The following is a 16,680-nucleotide window of genomic DNA, read 5'->3' on the forward strand; positions in this document are numbered from 1 at the left end:
GGCAACAGTGAAAAGAAACAAGGAGCTCAACGAAGGGAGGAGGAGAGAGAGAAGGGAGCGAGCCCAAGAGTTTCGAAAAAGGACCTCTAGCACTGTTGCCTTCCCCGATATATATAGTGGAGCACGGTTATGGCGCCGTCATTAATGGGCGGACAATTGAAGAATTGTCAACTCACTGGAGACTGTCAGAGTCGCCGTAAAGGTGTCAAATCACCGTGGGCTGTCAAATCGCCAGGGTTGACCCATACCTTAGGCTGGATAATGCCCCTAGGCAGCAGTGCCGTATGCTGTTGTCAAGACTGGCAGCCTCTGGCAGTAGTACGGCGATAGGAGGAGCCGGCCGACCATAGGTCGGCGGCCAGCTGAGGGGCGTTGGGTGGAAATTCGGACCCCCCGACAGTCAGTCAGGCACGTCGCAGGAGTCAGGCATCGGGCTCCCTAGTGCAGTCGGTCGGGAGAGAGAAAAGGTCTGTCCGACCGACGTATCCTCGTCGGTCGATAGCATCGATCGTCGATCGGTAACGGCATCCGCCAGTCGGTCGGTCGGTAACGGCACCCATCGGTCGGTCGGTCGGTAAAGTCGGGCATCGACATGTAGGCCCGACGATGAGTCGGCATGAGTGGGGTCGGTCAGTATTCCCCAACAGTTGCCCCCCTCCACTCCTGAGTCGGATGGTGCGCTGACCAATGTCTTTGTTTGGGCGGCGACGTCGGGGCGAAAGGAGTGGATCCTCAAGTTTCGACCGTACCGTGGGTTGATATGACGTCAAGCACCCCATGAATGTCGGGCGATCCGCTGGCGTCAGACGTCCTGTCGGTGTCAGACATCCTGTCAGACGTCTCGTCGGTGTCAGACGTCTCACCTATCGGGAAGGGAAACCGCCGTTCCCGCCGCCCCTTCGGGGACACGAAACGTCACGGCCTCTGTGCCACATGGCAGGTGGCCATTGAGACGGGTCTGTTGGAGCGGATGGAGGTGACGTGGCTCGATCTAAGGATGGGTGCGTCGAACCGTCGGGCCGACGGATGGCCGGATGACGCCACATGGCGTGATCTCGGAGTTCCTCATTGGTCGTGCCTTCATCTCGACCGTCGGGGATACTATATATACAGGATCGCCCATATCCAGGTTTTTACCCCCCTCATTTTGCTGTCGAGACTCTGCCCGCATAGTTCCAGGTACCCCATTTTCTTCCTCTCAGGAGTCTTCTTTTTCTTCTAAGGGCCTTCCCTATCTTCATCGTCTTCCTCCTTGCCTTCCGCCTTCGTTCTGGTCCATGGCCAGAACACCTCCACGAGGCGGTTGGTCAGGAGAGCCGACTGACGACCCTCGGTCGACCCCGGAGGTGGAGGTCTCTTCACTTTCAGGGCTGAACGTCGATCGGCTCCGGGAGCAATATTGCATCCCGGAGCAGTTTTGGCTGTTCGCCCCTGGTGCCAACGGTCGGGTCAATAGCCCACCTGAGGGCCAGGTGGCCTTCTACGTTGAGGACCTCCGGACCGGCCTTCGCTTCCCGGTTTTGGAGTTTGTCCGAAACGTACTTGACTATTACGGGCTATGCCCGACGCAATCACGCCGAACTCAGTTCGGCTAATAGTCAGTTTTGCTTTGTTGTGTCGGCTTTTGCCGACCGACCTCGGATTTCCCTCTTCGAGCTTTCTTTGTCCTCCAACCCCACCCTAAAGTCCGAGGGTGGTGGTATTTCAATCCTCGGAAGGGGCTTTCTTTCATCACTGGATCTTCCGTCGTCCATTCATGGATGGAAGAATCAGTTCTTTTTTGTATCTTCCTCTACTCCTTGGGGTTCCCTGCTCGTTGGGAGAATCCCGAACCGAACCGAACGAGAACAGTTGGATGGAAGCCGAGGATCGGGAAGACTTCCACCGGCTGAAAGACATCTCGGTGCCGAAGCAGAGGGAGCTCGTCACTGAGCAGGCCCTGTACGAGCCGGCCTCAGCCCGGTCCCTCGCTTAGGTCGGTTTTTCATTTTTCTTTCCCTTTTTCTTCTTTTGTCTTTTCTTTATGGTGCTGACCGTCTGTCATCGTTTGCAGATATACCGTCGAGGTCAAGACTGACGGCAGCCGACGTACGTCAGTACGCCGTTCGGAAGAGGCCGGCGTAAGGTGCCGGGCCGTCGTGGCCTCCCAAGAGGCCCCACGTAGCTCCGTCGAGCGAGCCGACTGGGTCGGAGGCGGAGCCCGTAATCGCGCTGTCGGCACCGACAGTGCTGGTCGAAGTCCCGTCCGAGGGACCTCGGGCGAGGTCGCAGTCTCGCCCGAGGGAAGGGCGGCCGATGAGTCGGTTGATGGTGCACCGGCTGCTCACCGACAGAGGAGGATCGGGGGGAGGCGCACGAGCCCGAGCAGCCTGCGCCCGCTGCAGTCGTGCCTTCGTCGATACTCGGTCGGGCTCAAGCTTGCCGTCCTTCTCCGACATCAGGTCCTGGATGTCCGCCGAGGGAAGGCCCCTATGGCGTCGGGCGACGAAGGAAGGTCGGCCGGTGGTGGGGGGTCGACCGACTTCCCATTCCCCGATGGTGCTTGGGCCTGGCCAACCAGACTTGGCCAGGAGGCTGTGCCAGGCGCTCCTTCTTCCAGCCGACATCGAGGCGATGAAGAACCAGCGTGTCTCCGACATGCTGTCTTCATTCTACCCGATGATGATCCGGGTAAGTTTTTCTCTTCCTTATTTCCAACGTTGTTTCCATAAGTTCGGTCTCCTGATGGTCGGTCTTATTTTGTGCAGCTGGTTTACAACATATCCGAGCTAGAGGCCAGATATTGAAAGTTCGGTGATATGACGCGGCTTGGAGAGACAAGGTCGTGGCCGTGAAGCCGACAAGGTCATTCTGGTCGACCAGCTGCAACACTCAGTCATCGGGAGGGCCGACTTGAGGGGGAGGTCACCCGACTCACGGAGGAGGTCTCCCGACTCACGGGCGCCTTGGCGACATCAGAGTCGGTGCTGCAGTCGACCCGGGATGATGCGAAGAAGAAGTCCCGGACCGTCCGTCGGCTTCGACACAAGCGGGACAGCTTCGCCAAGGAGCTGAAGGCCGAATGCGAGCAGCTCCGAGTAAGCCTCAGAAACCTTGCTAAGGCTGAAGAAGGTCTATCCATCTCCCAGGCCGACGCAGACATCGCGAAGGCAGAAGCAGAGTCGGCAAAGGAGGCCATGGGTCGGGCCGTTGAAGACTTCTGTGACTCAGAAGAGTACCGAGAAGAGCTCCTGAGAGCGGCTTCCTTTCGTACCGAGTCAGGTACGAGGATGCTCGGAAAATCATCCGACCCTGTACCCGGAGCTTGATCTCAGCAGCATTGTTCTGTCAGAGTCAGAGGCCCCAGCTGTGGAGGAGACGCCAACCTAGCATCGGAAGGCCTCACCACCAGGGGGAAGCCGAAGAAGATACAGAGCAAGCCACCGAAGATCAAGCGGCCCCGACTGCCGAAGTCAGAGCGGGTTCGCCGACCATCCCTGGCCATCATCTAGTGGAAGAGGCCGACTCTGATGACTAGTCGATTTTTTTGTTTTTCTTTTTTGGCTTCGGCTTATCATACTTGTAGTCGGGCTTCGCCTAGTTTGTAAACTTATCTCGATCTTTAATGAAATCAAAGTCAAAGTTTTTGGACTTGGACCTTTTTCTTCCGCATGTCTTTCTTTTCCTTTTTTTTTCATGTGTTGTGGGGTGCATTTGAACACATAAGTCGCTAGCCCGATAGATCAGTTAGGATGTTCGGTAATGCGTGCCGTCACGAAGGCAGAGCAAGTCCCGACTTTGGACCGGCCTTTCGATGGTCGAGGGCTTAAGTCGAGCGTCCTTCGCCCGGTTGTGAGTCAGGCGTATTCGTTGAGTCGAAAGCCGACTGACCGTCGGATAAGACTTGGCAGTCGAACCTCTTTCGATGCATTCAGTCGGATGTCATCGGCATGTTTAGTCGAATGTCGTCTGGTGCGTTTAGTCGAGAAAGTGATGATAAGTCGGATCCCGATATCCTTATGCCGGGTACTTACGCTGCACCGCATGATAGACGGTGGTAAGCCGAATATCTTCGGCCGACTGTAGCTCGATCGGTGAGTCATGAATGTGACAGTGGTCGCGTCGTGTGATAGACGGTGGTAAGCCGAATATCCTTCGACCGGCCATAGCTCGGTCGGAAAGTCGCGACGGCGGTCGCGCAGGTGTTTTGTCTTTCTTTGGTCAGGACTCAGTTGGGAATTAGCCGATCGTTTGGCCCGAAACTTTGACCGTAGAAGGAGTGTTAACTCCCGTTGTCATGGACGGTTCGGCCCTTATGAGCGTCCGATACATCGTCGGCGATCGGGCCGTCGGCTCCATGTAGACATTAAGTCTGAGTCGGGATGTCGGGACTCATCCTTCTTGACGAGCGCCGATCATCAGTTGAAGAGTTAAGACTCCGAAATTTGAAACTAGATTTGTATTCCAAATGAATAGGTACAAAGTTCATTGTGATACAACTTCAGGTTGTCAGCATTCCAGGTCCGGGGAATGGGTTTCTCTTCCAGAGTTTCCAGTCGGTAAGCCCTTGGCCCGTAGGTGTCTGCCACCATGTAGGGCCCTTCCCAGTTCGAAGCTAGCTTCCCTTGGTCTAGGGGCTTCAAGACTTCTGCCTTTCTTAGGACTAGGTCCTCAGGCCTGAAAAGCTTTGGCTTGACCTTGCGTTGTAATATCGGGCTACTTTCTGTCGGTATGAAGCCATACGAAGTTGAGCCTCATTCCGAAGCTCGGGAGGAGGTCTAGGTCGGCTCTCCGGTAATCAGAGTTGTTCGGCTCTTGATACTGCTCGACCCTAGTTGATGGCAGCCCGATCTCGAGTGGTATCATTGCCTCCATCTCATAGGCCAAACTGAAGGGCGACTCTCCGATCGGAACGTGGGGGTCGTTCGGTAAGCCCATAGGATGGAGTTCAACTCGTCGACCCAGAGGCCTTTGACTTCATTCAGTCGGGTTTTGAGCCCGTGTAGTATGGTCCGATTGGTCACCTCGATTTCACCATTGGACTGTGGGTGTCCGACTAAAGTCAGTCGGTGCGTGATGTAAAACCTCGCACAGAAGTCTCTGAAGTCCTGGTTGTCGAACTGTCACCCATTGTCGGTGATAATGGTATGCGGCAACCCGAACCTGAAGATGATGGACTTCTGAACGAAGTCCTCCATCTTCCGCTCGGTAATCTGCGCCAGGGGCTCGGCCTCCACCCACTTGGTGAAGTAGTCGATGGCAACGACTATAAACTTCCTTTGACCCGATGCTGGAGGGAAGGGACTGAGAATATCGACTCCCCACTGAGCGAAGGGCCATGGGGCGACAATAGGAGTGATTTGGCTGGCTGGTCGGTGTTGTACGTTGGCATACTTCTGGCATGGTTCGCACTTCCGGACCAACTCAGCCGCATCCTTCCTCATGGTGGACCAGTAGTAACCCTGCCACAGGACCTTGTAGGCTAAGGATTTGCCCCCCAAGTGACTCCCGCAGATTCCTTCATGCACTTCTCTGATTGCGTAATCTGCATCGGTCGGTCCCAAGCACCTGAGCAAGGGAAGGGAGAACGACCTTTTGTAGAGTCGGCCATCCATGATCACATATTGGGAGGCCGACCATCGAAGCCGCCTGCCTCCGCAGGATCTTCAGGGCTGATCTCGTCGGTCAAGTACCGAACAATCGGATCCATCCAGCTTGGTTCGGCCATCAGTTGTAGCACCTCCTGACCTTATCGATACTCGGCTGCTTGAGATTCTCCACGAACGTCTGGCCCAAAGAGTCAAAGCCGAGGTCGCCAGCCTGGAGAGTGCGTTGGCCCAGGCATTCTCCGACCTGGAGATGTGGGAGATTTCAAAATACCCTAGGCGCGCCACGAGATCCTTCACTTTCTGGAGATATTTTGCCATGGCTGGATCTCGCACCTCGAATTCACCTTTGACCTGCCCCACGATCAGCTGAGAATCGAAGAATGCCCTGAGGCTGTCGATCCCAAGTTCCCTTGCCATCCTCAAGCCAGCGAGGAGCGCTTTATACTCGGCTTGGTTATTGGAGGCTTTGAAGTCAATCAAGGGCGTACTCGGTGACTACCCCATCCGAGTTGGTGAGCAGGAACCCAGCCCCGCTCCCTTGAGCATTTGAAGCTCCATCGATGTGCAGTACCCAGGTGGAGATCGGGTTAGGCTCGGAGACCGCATCTTGTCCGGGGTCCACGTCTTCCGACCCTTGGTCGGCCGTCGGGCATTCTGCGATGAAGTTGGCCAGGACCTGGGCCTTTAAGGCAGGTCGCGGTCGGTACTGTATGTCGAACTCACTGAGCTTCATCATCCACTTTGTCAGTCGTCCCGACATGTCAGGTCGACGCAATATCGCCCTCAGGGGCTGGTTGGTGAGAACCACAATGGCATGCGCCTGGAAGTACGGGCGGAGTCGCTGTGCGGAGACGGTCAGGGCGAAAATCATCTTTTCTGTCTTCGAATATCGAGCTTCAGCACCGCGGAGCATTTTGCTGGTATAGTAGATAGGTTGATGGGTTCGGCTCTCATTTTTTCTGACGAGCACCGAACTGACCGCCTCGGGAGAAGTGGCCAAATAGAGATACAATGTCTCCCCGACCTCCGGCTTCACAAGCAACGGCGGAGAAGCTAGGTACCTCTTTAGATCCTCGAAGGCCCATCGGCACCCATCCGACCAAGAGAAGCCCTTCGCCTGCCTCAGGATTTTGAAGAATGGGAGGCACCTTTCGGCTGACCGAGAGATGAATCGGCTGAGAGCAATGATTTTCCCATTCAGCTGCTGGACCTCCTTCTTGGTGTTTGGGTGGCGCATGTCGATGATTGCCTTTATTTTCTCAGGGTTAGCCTCGATCCCATGCTGAGAAACGAGGAACCCGAGAAACTTCCCCGAGGTCACTCCAAAATGCACTTAGTCGGATTCAGCTTCATTCGATGTCGTCGTAGAGTGGAAAAGCTTCTTCGAGGTCTCGAGCATGATCCATGGTCCGCGCACTCTTTACCAGCATGTCGTCCACATATACTTCCATATTGTGCCCGATTGGTCTTTGAAGACCTTATTGACAAGTTGTTGATAGGTAGCTCCAGCGTTCTTCAGCCCGAAGGGCATCACCTTGTAGCAGTAGAGGCCTTTGGGGGTCACGAAAGCAGTGTGCTCCTCATCTTCGGGCGCCATCTGGATCTGATTATACCCGACGAAGGCATCCATGAAGCTGAGCAGTCGATAACCGGACGTCGCATCCACCAGTTGATCGATCTTTGGAAGTGGAAAGCTGTCCTTCGGACAGGCCCGATTCAAGTCGGTGTAGTCGATGCAAATCCTCCACTTCCCATTGACTTTCTTCACCATGACAATATTGGCGAGCCAATCGGAATATGTAGTTTCTCTGATGAAGCCTGCCTCGAGTAGCTTGTCCACTTCTTCGTCGATGGCCTTCTATCTTTCAGGAGCAAAAGATCTTTTCTTCTGCCTCACCGGCCTCATCATTGGGTCGATGTTGAGTCGGTGCGTTATTGTCTCCAGGGGGATGCCTGACATATCTGCAGCTGACCAAGCAAATATGTCGGCGTTAGCCTTCAGCAGCTCACCAACCGTCGTCGTTTGGGTCGGGTAGTTGAGACCCGACCCATACCTTCCGATCGGGGTTCTCCGCTATCAAGATGGGAACAAGCTGTTCGGTCGGTGAACCCCGTTCTTCCTCCTCCCATTGGTCTAGCTTGTCGATCGTTAGGGAGCCCTTCAACTCGTCGCTTTGAGCGGAGATCTGAAAGCATCGGCGAACGAGCTGTTGGTCTCCGTGCATCTCTCCGACTCTATTTTTGGTTGAAAACCGAATCAGGAGATGGTACATCGAGATAATCGCCTTGAGGGTGTTTAGTCCGGATCTTCCAAGTATGGCGTTGTAGGCCGAAGACACTTGGACGACCGCGAAAGTCAAATGGACTGTGCTTTGCCGTGGTTCGGTGCCGACCGTTACGGGCAGAGTAACTTCTCCTTCCGTCGTGACAGCGTCCCCAGTGAAGCCTATCAAGGGCGTAGAGACACTCTTGAGTCGGCCAATCGATAGTCGCATCCGGGAGAAGGTCGAATAAAATAAAACGTTCATTGAACTTCCATTATCTACAAAAAAAATTTTACATCATAGTTTGCTATTGTTGCCGAGACAACAACAGCATCATCGTGGGGAGTTTGGATGCCCCGAACATCTTCTTCCGTGAAGGTAATTACGTCGTCCAGGCGTAGCCTCTTCGTCGGCTCCCCTCCAGCAGACGTCCTCGGGCCCAGTCGTTTGAAAATCATATTGATGACCCCGGTCGTTGGCTGATTAGTCATCGCATCTTCAGTCGGCTCGGGTCGTCGGTCGGCAACTGGTTGAGTCGGCGGGTTCCTCCGAAATTTATCGAGATACCCCCAGCGGATGAGAGCTTCGATCTCATCCTTAAGTTGGATGCATTGCTCGGTATTGTGGCCGTGGCTCCGGTGGAATCGACAGTACTTCCGTCGATCGAGGCCTTTTGCCTTCAGAGACAGAGACCGTCGCAGGTACTCTTCCCCCTCGATCTCCATCAAAATCTGTGTACGGGGAGCAGAGAGAGGAGTGTAGGAGTCATACCTGGGGCGTGTCGGCCTTGGGGTTTGCCGTCGGGGCGACCTCTGGTTCCATCACGGGGGTGAGACCCGACCGTCGGTCGAGGGCCTGCTAGATTCGGTGTGGTCCCGACCCTTTCTTTGTTTCTCTTTCGGGCCCTTGAATTCGGTCAAGCGCCGGTCGGAGGCTCCTTCATCCGCACGCATGTACTTGTACGCACGCTCCAATAGTTCGGCATACGTCCGGGGGAGGGTCTTGTCCAGGGAGTAAGTGAACCGGGATGCCCTCAGCCCCCGTTTCATGGCCGAGATAGTCATGTCTTCATTGAGGTCCCGGACCTCAAGCGTGACCGCATTGAATCGCGTCATGAAGTGTTGGAGCATCTCATTTTCTCCCTGTTTGAGGGAGAAAAGGCTGTCCGACGTTCGCGGCGGCTTCCGACTGGTGCTGAAGTGAGCCATGAAAGAGTGCTCGAGCTGTCCGAAGGAGTGGATACTTCCCGATCGAAGATCGGAGTACCAGGCCCTGATAGCTTTACGGAGCGTGGCGGGAAAGCCGATGCAAAAGAGAGCGTCGGTTGCCTCTTGAATTGTCATGAGAGCTTTGTAGCTCTCCAGGTGGTCGATTGGGTCGGTGGAGCCGTCGTAAGGCTCCACATGCGGCATCTTGAACCAACTGGGGATCGGTTCGTCGAGGATGAGTTGGGAGAGAGATTGGGCAGTCTGGAAGTCGACGTCATTTGAAGACTTCTGCCCATCCACCTGCAGCTGTGTGAGCCGACGGTCGATTTCCTCGAACCTGCGTTCGTAGTCGTCTGTCCGTCGGTGCTGGGAGACCCCAGGAGTGGAGTCTCCGGAAGATTCTGAGAGGGAGGTGGACGGCGTTCACGGTCGCTTCTCCTTCCTCGCTCGTTCTAGCTGGGAGGGAGAATGCCGTCGGAACCGGTGGGTATCGCGCCGCGGTCGCCCCTCCTCCTCTCTGTAGGAGCGCTATGGCAGGTGCTCCTGCGGAGGCGACGGAGACCGACACAGGCGTCGGTGGCTGCTCCTGGAGGGCATCGGATGTGCCGTCGGCTGCTCGATCGGTGATGGCGGCAGTCGGACCGGTTGTTGCTGAAGGCTTCTGACCGCATCCGTCAGCACGGTCATCTGCCGTACGATCGTCGCGATTTGTGCCTCCGTGGTCACCGCGGGGTGCGGAGAGCTGGGTTCCGCCGCAGAGTGTGGAGGAGAGGCCTCTTCTCGACGGGAAGAACACCTCGCCGATCTGGTGACCCTCGATCGCTGAGCTCTTATCTTTGTCATCTTGAATTCTGTGGGGGTTACGATCCCTGATGCTGTCAATGAAGCATTAACTTGTCACTATGAGCGTTGCTCCCCCTACCTGACGCGCCAATCTGTTGCGGCCAATCCCCTCGTCGCCTGGTCGCCGAGAACGAGCGCCTGCAAAAGAAAGTCCGCACTGACCGGAGGTGGCTCCGGCGGAGATCCTCCGACGGTCAAGTCAGAGAGGAGACTAGGCAACAGTGAAAAGAAAACAAGGAGCTCAACGAGAGAGGGAGAGAGAGAGGGAGCGAGCCCAAGAGTTTCGAAAAAGGACCTCTAGCACTGTTGCCTTCCCCGATATATATATAGTGGAGCACGGTATGGCACCGTCATTAATGGCGCAGACAATTGAAGAATTATCAACTCACTGGAGACTATCAGAGTCGTCGTAAAGGTGTCAAATCGCCGTGGGCTGTCAAATCGCCAGAGTTGACCCATACCTTAGGTTGGATAATGCCCCTAGGCGGCAGTGCCGCATGCTGTTGTCATGACTGACAGCCTCTGGCAGTAGTACGGCAATCGGAGGAGCCGGCCGATCATAGGTCGGCGGCCAGCTGAGGGCGTCGGGTGAAATTCGGACCCCCCCGACAGTCAGTCGGGCACGTCGCAGGAGTCAGGCATCGGGCTCCCTAGTGCAGTCGGTCGGGAGAGCGGAAAAGGTCTGCCCGACCGACGTATCCTCGGTCGGTCGATAGCCGTCGATCGGTCGGTAACGGTACCCGTCGATCGGTCGGTCGGTAACGGCACCCGTCAGTCGGTCGGTCGGTAACGGCACCCGTCGGTCGATCGGTCGGTAAAGTCGGACGTCGGACACGTAGGCCCGACGATGAGTCGGCATGAGTGGGGTCGGTCGGTATTCTCCAACAGAGAGTATGTTTTATGCTCAGTTCTATAGAGTAGAACTTTATGTGTAGCCAGCCTGGCTAGATTGACTTGGCAACTTGGAGAGTTGAGATGTACAAGGCCATAGTATAAAAAACTAGTGATAGATGATACAACTCACTTAGGCTGAATAGATCAAGATTGTACAGAACGACTTAAATCTAGAGTCAAGGAAAGTTTATAGGATAAAAATTTTTAGATATTTTTTAACTCACAATGCACAGAAAATTGTAGAAGGGAATATATGAGTGGGATCCTATAAGATTTCGGCTGTCGAAACAGATTTCGATCATGGAGACACGGATGAAGATGAGTGCAATGATATAGACGTGGTCAAAATCTTAACTTGTAAACCTTACGTATGCAAGATTTTGAGTAGGCCAAATGAACAAAGTCGTACAATACTAGGTGACAAATCTGCTTCATTTGATATCACCAAAGCAAAGTAGATTCTTGACCACCTGCTGAAAGATAAGTAGATCAAGCTACTTGAGGGACACAAGATTCCTTTTTAATTTGAAAGAATTGAAAGACAAGCAATACTAAAAAGTGGCATAATGAATGGAGCTGTTATACGAGCAAATGAGTGGAAAAGCAGTCACTCATTTTTATTCCCATTTCAGAATCTACCTTTCCCCATCATTATTTCAGTAAATAGTGACATGATAAAATAACATCATTATTTTTTCTTTTCAACATGTTGTAGTCGTAGCACTATCAGGTGGTAATAGCCACCGCAACACCCATTTTTTATTCCCCATGAGCCATGACCAAAGTACAATTAACGGCCATTATCTTCCTCAAAATTGGAGCAAGTGATTCCAATATTTAGTTATTTATTGAAATTTCGCTTCACAAAATCTCTCAAACCACCCTTAGCATGATTGCCTTCCATGCAGATGGCATGGGATGCACGCTTTGGTATCCCATCCCCGTTGGACGGACTCACGGGGCCTGCCTTACCCTTTTTAGATCTGATACTTGGTCTCCACATGCATGGAAGGCACTCTCCAAAATAACAACAAGAGACACTAGAACCAACCATGCATCTCATGTGCCATAAATTTTTATAAAAATTAAAGGGAGATAGGTGAGCTTCCAACCACAAACACTAGGGACTCGGTATGCGGGAAGAAATTTTTTCCTGAAAAGTTACTTCCTAAGAAGTTATCTTCGAAGAAAATCATATCCGAAAATATAATTTTGGTATGTCTGATTGATTATGAAAAAATAATTTATATTTGATTGAGTATTTATTTTCCTAAAAAAACTATAAAATATATCTATTATATCCTTAATAGATATACGATCGTACCTTTTTGCTCCCAAGCTCTATATAAATATTAATATAATATTTATATTAATAAAATATAATATTAATATAATATAAAATATTAGATCATAATGATTTATTACATTGATACAACATTAATATATATATATGTTGATATAATATCAATATAATATTAATATTTTAATGTAGCAAATTTATTAATATAAATATTAATATAATAGTAATATAAATATTAATAAATTAATATAAATATTACATTATTAGTGTAAATATTAAAATAATATTAATATATTATAAATATTATAATATTTATATTAATATAATATTTTATTATGTTAATATAAATATTAGGATAGTATTAATATTATATTATATTAATATTTATAAAGATAATATTAAAATGATAGTTTTGGAAAGAAAAAAGGCCACCAATTTCCATCTCACGGGGAATCCCAAAATCCATCTCCTCTATAAATTTACAGTTTTCATGAAATATGAAAAGTGTCTCCGCATGAAAAGAACATTTTATATTTTCTCTCTTCTTAAGACTCTAATCAAATAATGAGATCCTCCTCCACTTCTCAGGAATTACCACTTCCCCCTCCACTTCTTGTGAATCAAACGAGTCCTATGCTCTTTCTCTGTGGCTGTAGGATATATGGGTGTCAAGCTAGATCTTTTTCTTCCTTGATAAGAATTGATCTCTTAATCACTGGCTTGGCTCTAACTTTTACACGTTAAAATAACTAAAGAAATGAAAAAGGTATTTTATTAACAGTTCTCAAGATGCTAAATGATCAATAAAATGTGAAATGATGCCAAGAGAATCAAATAGTCATGCTCCAGCAGAGTGATTTGTATATTTCAGAGTTCTCATTCTTACTCGGCTTGCTTCCAAGTAGTAACTTTGATGACTTCTTATGTGACATCATGGATTCACTGAAACTTAACCATTTTGAATGATAGGATACATGCATGCATGCATACGTACATACGTTTCCGTTAATTAATTTTTTCTTTCTTCATTTTAAGAGTCATAGTATGGAGAAAATTGTCCTTGCAAGCTATATTTTATAAAGCAAGCAACATGGTTGATTATCACTTTCCTAACCACTCACCCTTTCAGTTTATTGATCAAAAAATTGATTTTAATAATGCCAAAATACTTAAGTACTTTTAGTACTAATGAATGCTTGAAATTATTTGTAGAAGAAGATTCTATAAGCTAACAGATTACTCATATTGATAAAACAAGTCTAGCTTAGAAATAGTATTCATCAAGTAAAGCTGCTCAAAAATCTACTTTGATGAAGAAAAGAGTCGATTTTGATACACTATGGCATGGATAATGTATCAAAATTCTGACTTCAATAATGTCTAAAGTTGATCCTAAACCAAAGTCGACCTGAAAAAATTAATGAGTTGACACTATTTCATATCGAGCTAACCCTAATATCCTCTCGAGTCAACCGTAAACTCGAGTCGACCTACTATTTCAAGAGCGAACCCAACTAAGGACTCAGAATGCCAGGTAAAGGGCTATATTTTGGAGAATAAGAATTTGAGCCAACTCCGAAAAATCTTAAGTTGACCCCATTGCATCTCAAACTAACTCTAGAAGTATCATGAATTGACCCTAAATATGAGTCAACCTACGATGTCCAAGAGTCGACCCTACGATGTCCAAGAGTAGAAAAACAGAAAGTAACAAAATTAAAATTCTTTAGCTAGAGTCGACTTTAAGATTTTAAGAGCCAACCCCACATTTGACTCGATCCTAGCAAGAAGCTGAGTTGACCTTAGTAGAAGTCGAGCCAACCCTAAAGATTAAGAGCTGACTCTATTGAGTTCTGACAGAATTAGATTGCTAGTTTGTCAGCCTTTTTCTAATGACTATAAATGGCTAGTTCAAGCTCTCTAATAGTTATTGCAAGATTTTTAACCTTCCATAGACTTATTTAAGCATGAAATTTAATTTGACAAGGTGATTGAAATTAACTTTTGAGATTTTACATTGAAAATCTTTGAGAAAATTCTTAAGAAAGGAAGAGCACTAAAAGAGAGCATTCAATAGTCTTCACGATTGAGAAATAAGAGCTTACGTACATTGATTGAGCACATCTACTATAGAAAATCTTCTTTAAATTTACTCTCAGGCTTTTATTGAAGCATAAAAGAAGGAATTCTTCATATTTGAGTTGCAACTTGAACTACCTTCAAGAGTTTCATTTATTATACTTTGAATTCATTATCTTTTGTATTTCAGTGATTGTAACAAATTTCTTGGGATAAGAAACTTGGGCTATAAGGCTTATTCAAGCCCATAAATGAATGTTTATATTGAGGTAAGTCAGTGGACTTAGTTAGGGGAAAGATCTTAGTTGGTGAAACTAAAAAAATCAACTAATTTAGGATTGCCAGTTCGAAAAATAATCTGACTATAATTTTTTAGAGATTATAGTAGAATTTCTAAATGGATGAGCTTAGAGAGTAGATATAGGTGCAAGAATTGGCACTACCTTTATTATTATTTTAGGTATTCTATATACATCTTTATTTATATTTGACTCTCTGATTTTCTTGAGTTTTGGCTGCCTATACTTAGCACAATTTCTAGAATTCTATTAAATATTGAATCCTGTTCTTTACTTTGATTTATTTGCTATGCATATTTTTTCATTATTTTTTAAGTTAGCAAAAGTTTTCATAATTTTATAAAATTTTTAAGAATCCAATTCACCACCCTCTTGGATTGCTACCTCGGAGTAACAAGTAGTATCAGAGCTGATACTCAGTGCTTTAATCAACTATAAAGAGCTAAAGGTCATGACATCTCCAATTGATACTTAAATTAATAAAAGATAATCTATCAATAGACCATCTCTTTTTAATGGCACAAATTATACCTATTAGAAAGTATAAACCAAAATTTTTATACAAACACAAAACTATGACTTGTGGAATATTATAGTTAGTGGTCCTCACACATCCATGATTTTGATTAATGGCATGTCTTCTTCTAAACCTAAAAAAGATTGGGATGATAATGATAAAAATTTAACTTAATTGAATGCTAAAGCTATAAATATTTTATATTGTGTATTAGATGCTAACGAATTTAATTATATTTTTACTTATATTTTATTAAAATAAATATGAGATCGACTCGAAGTTATCCATGAGGTTACTAATCAAGTCAAAAAATCTAAAATAAATATGCTTGTACATAAATATGAGTCTTTTAAGATGAAACCTCAAGAAAGTATAACTGAAATATTTATAAGATTTACTGATATTATTAATGGCTTGAAAAGTCTTGGTAAAGACTATACTAACAATGATCTTGTATGCAAAATTCTCAGATCTCTTCCAAAAAGTTAAGAAGCTCAGATGACATTGATTCAAGAAGCAAAAGATCTTAATAAGCTATCCTTAAAAGACTTTATTGGCTTTCTTATGACTCATGAGAAGTTAAAAAGAAAAACATAATAGCTCTAAAATCAGTGGCCAATAAAGAGGACTCTAATGATGAGTCAAAGGAATCTAACAATGAAAATAATTTGATCTTGATTAGCAAAAAATTTAAAAAATTTATGAGAAAAAAAGATTTATTTTCAAGAAGAAAGAATGCTTATCTAGAAGAGAAGCAAGCAAAGAGAAAGATAAAGAGTCACAACCTCTATGTTATGAATGCAAAGAATTAGGACACTTTAAAGCCGACCGTCCTATACTCAGAAAGGATCCCAAAAAGTATAAAAAGAAAACCATAACAGCAACTTGGAGTGATTGCAATGAATCAACCTTCGAAGAAGACAATGAAAAAGAAGAAACTACAGATTTTTGCTTCATGGCATATGAAAGTGAGGTATGCTCTAAAACTCCTCAAAATTTTGCTCTTGAAGAACTTCAAGATATTTTTTATAAGCTAATTGATGATTTCAAATTACTTAATTTGAAAAATAAAGAATTAAAGAAACAAAATTAAAAAAAGAAAAGTTTTTTGAAAGGAAAGAAATCTTTACTAAAGGAAAATATCTTTCTTAAAAAGGAAGTTGAAAAACCAAAGCCAATCGTTAAAAGATTTAATTTAAGTTCTAAGAAACTAAATATGCTTTTAGATAAGCAAAAAGCAAATTATGATAAAGCTAGATTAGATTTCAATTATATGAAGAAAGAAAAATTTTTGAAAAATATATTTGTCAAACCGTCTTCAAAAGCACATTCTGTTATTTGCCTTAATTGCAATAAAATTGGTCATAGCTTTAGATTGCTTTTTAAAGAAATTCAAAAATTTTAGTATTAAGCAAATTTAGATTCCAAAAGAAACTAAACTTTTTAATCCTAAAGAATCCAAGATGACTTGGACACCAAAAGTAAAGATATGATCATGTGTTACAGGTGTGCTTGGCATCTGAAGCTACAAAATATAGATGGTATTTTTTTCAGATAAGATCTAAAGTTTTTAATAGATCTAAAAGGAGTTTTAGATTGAATCAGCATATTGTTTATATATATATATATATGCATATGAGAAATGTAGATTGAATCTTGTATATGAGATATATAGATTTAGTTTGTTT

This window comes from Elaeis guineensis, chromosome 7 (genome assembly GCF_000442705.2).
Source record: "Elaeis guineensis isolate ETL-2024a chromosome 7, EG11, whole genome shotgun sequence".
Lineage (NCBI taxonomy): Eukaryota > Viridiplantae > Streptophyta > Magnoliopsida > Arecales > Arecaceae > Elaeis > Elaeis guineensis.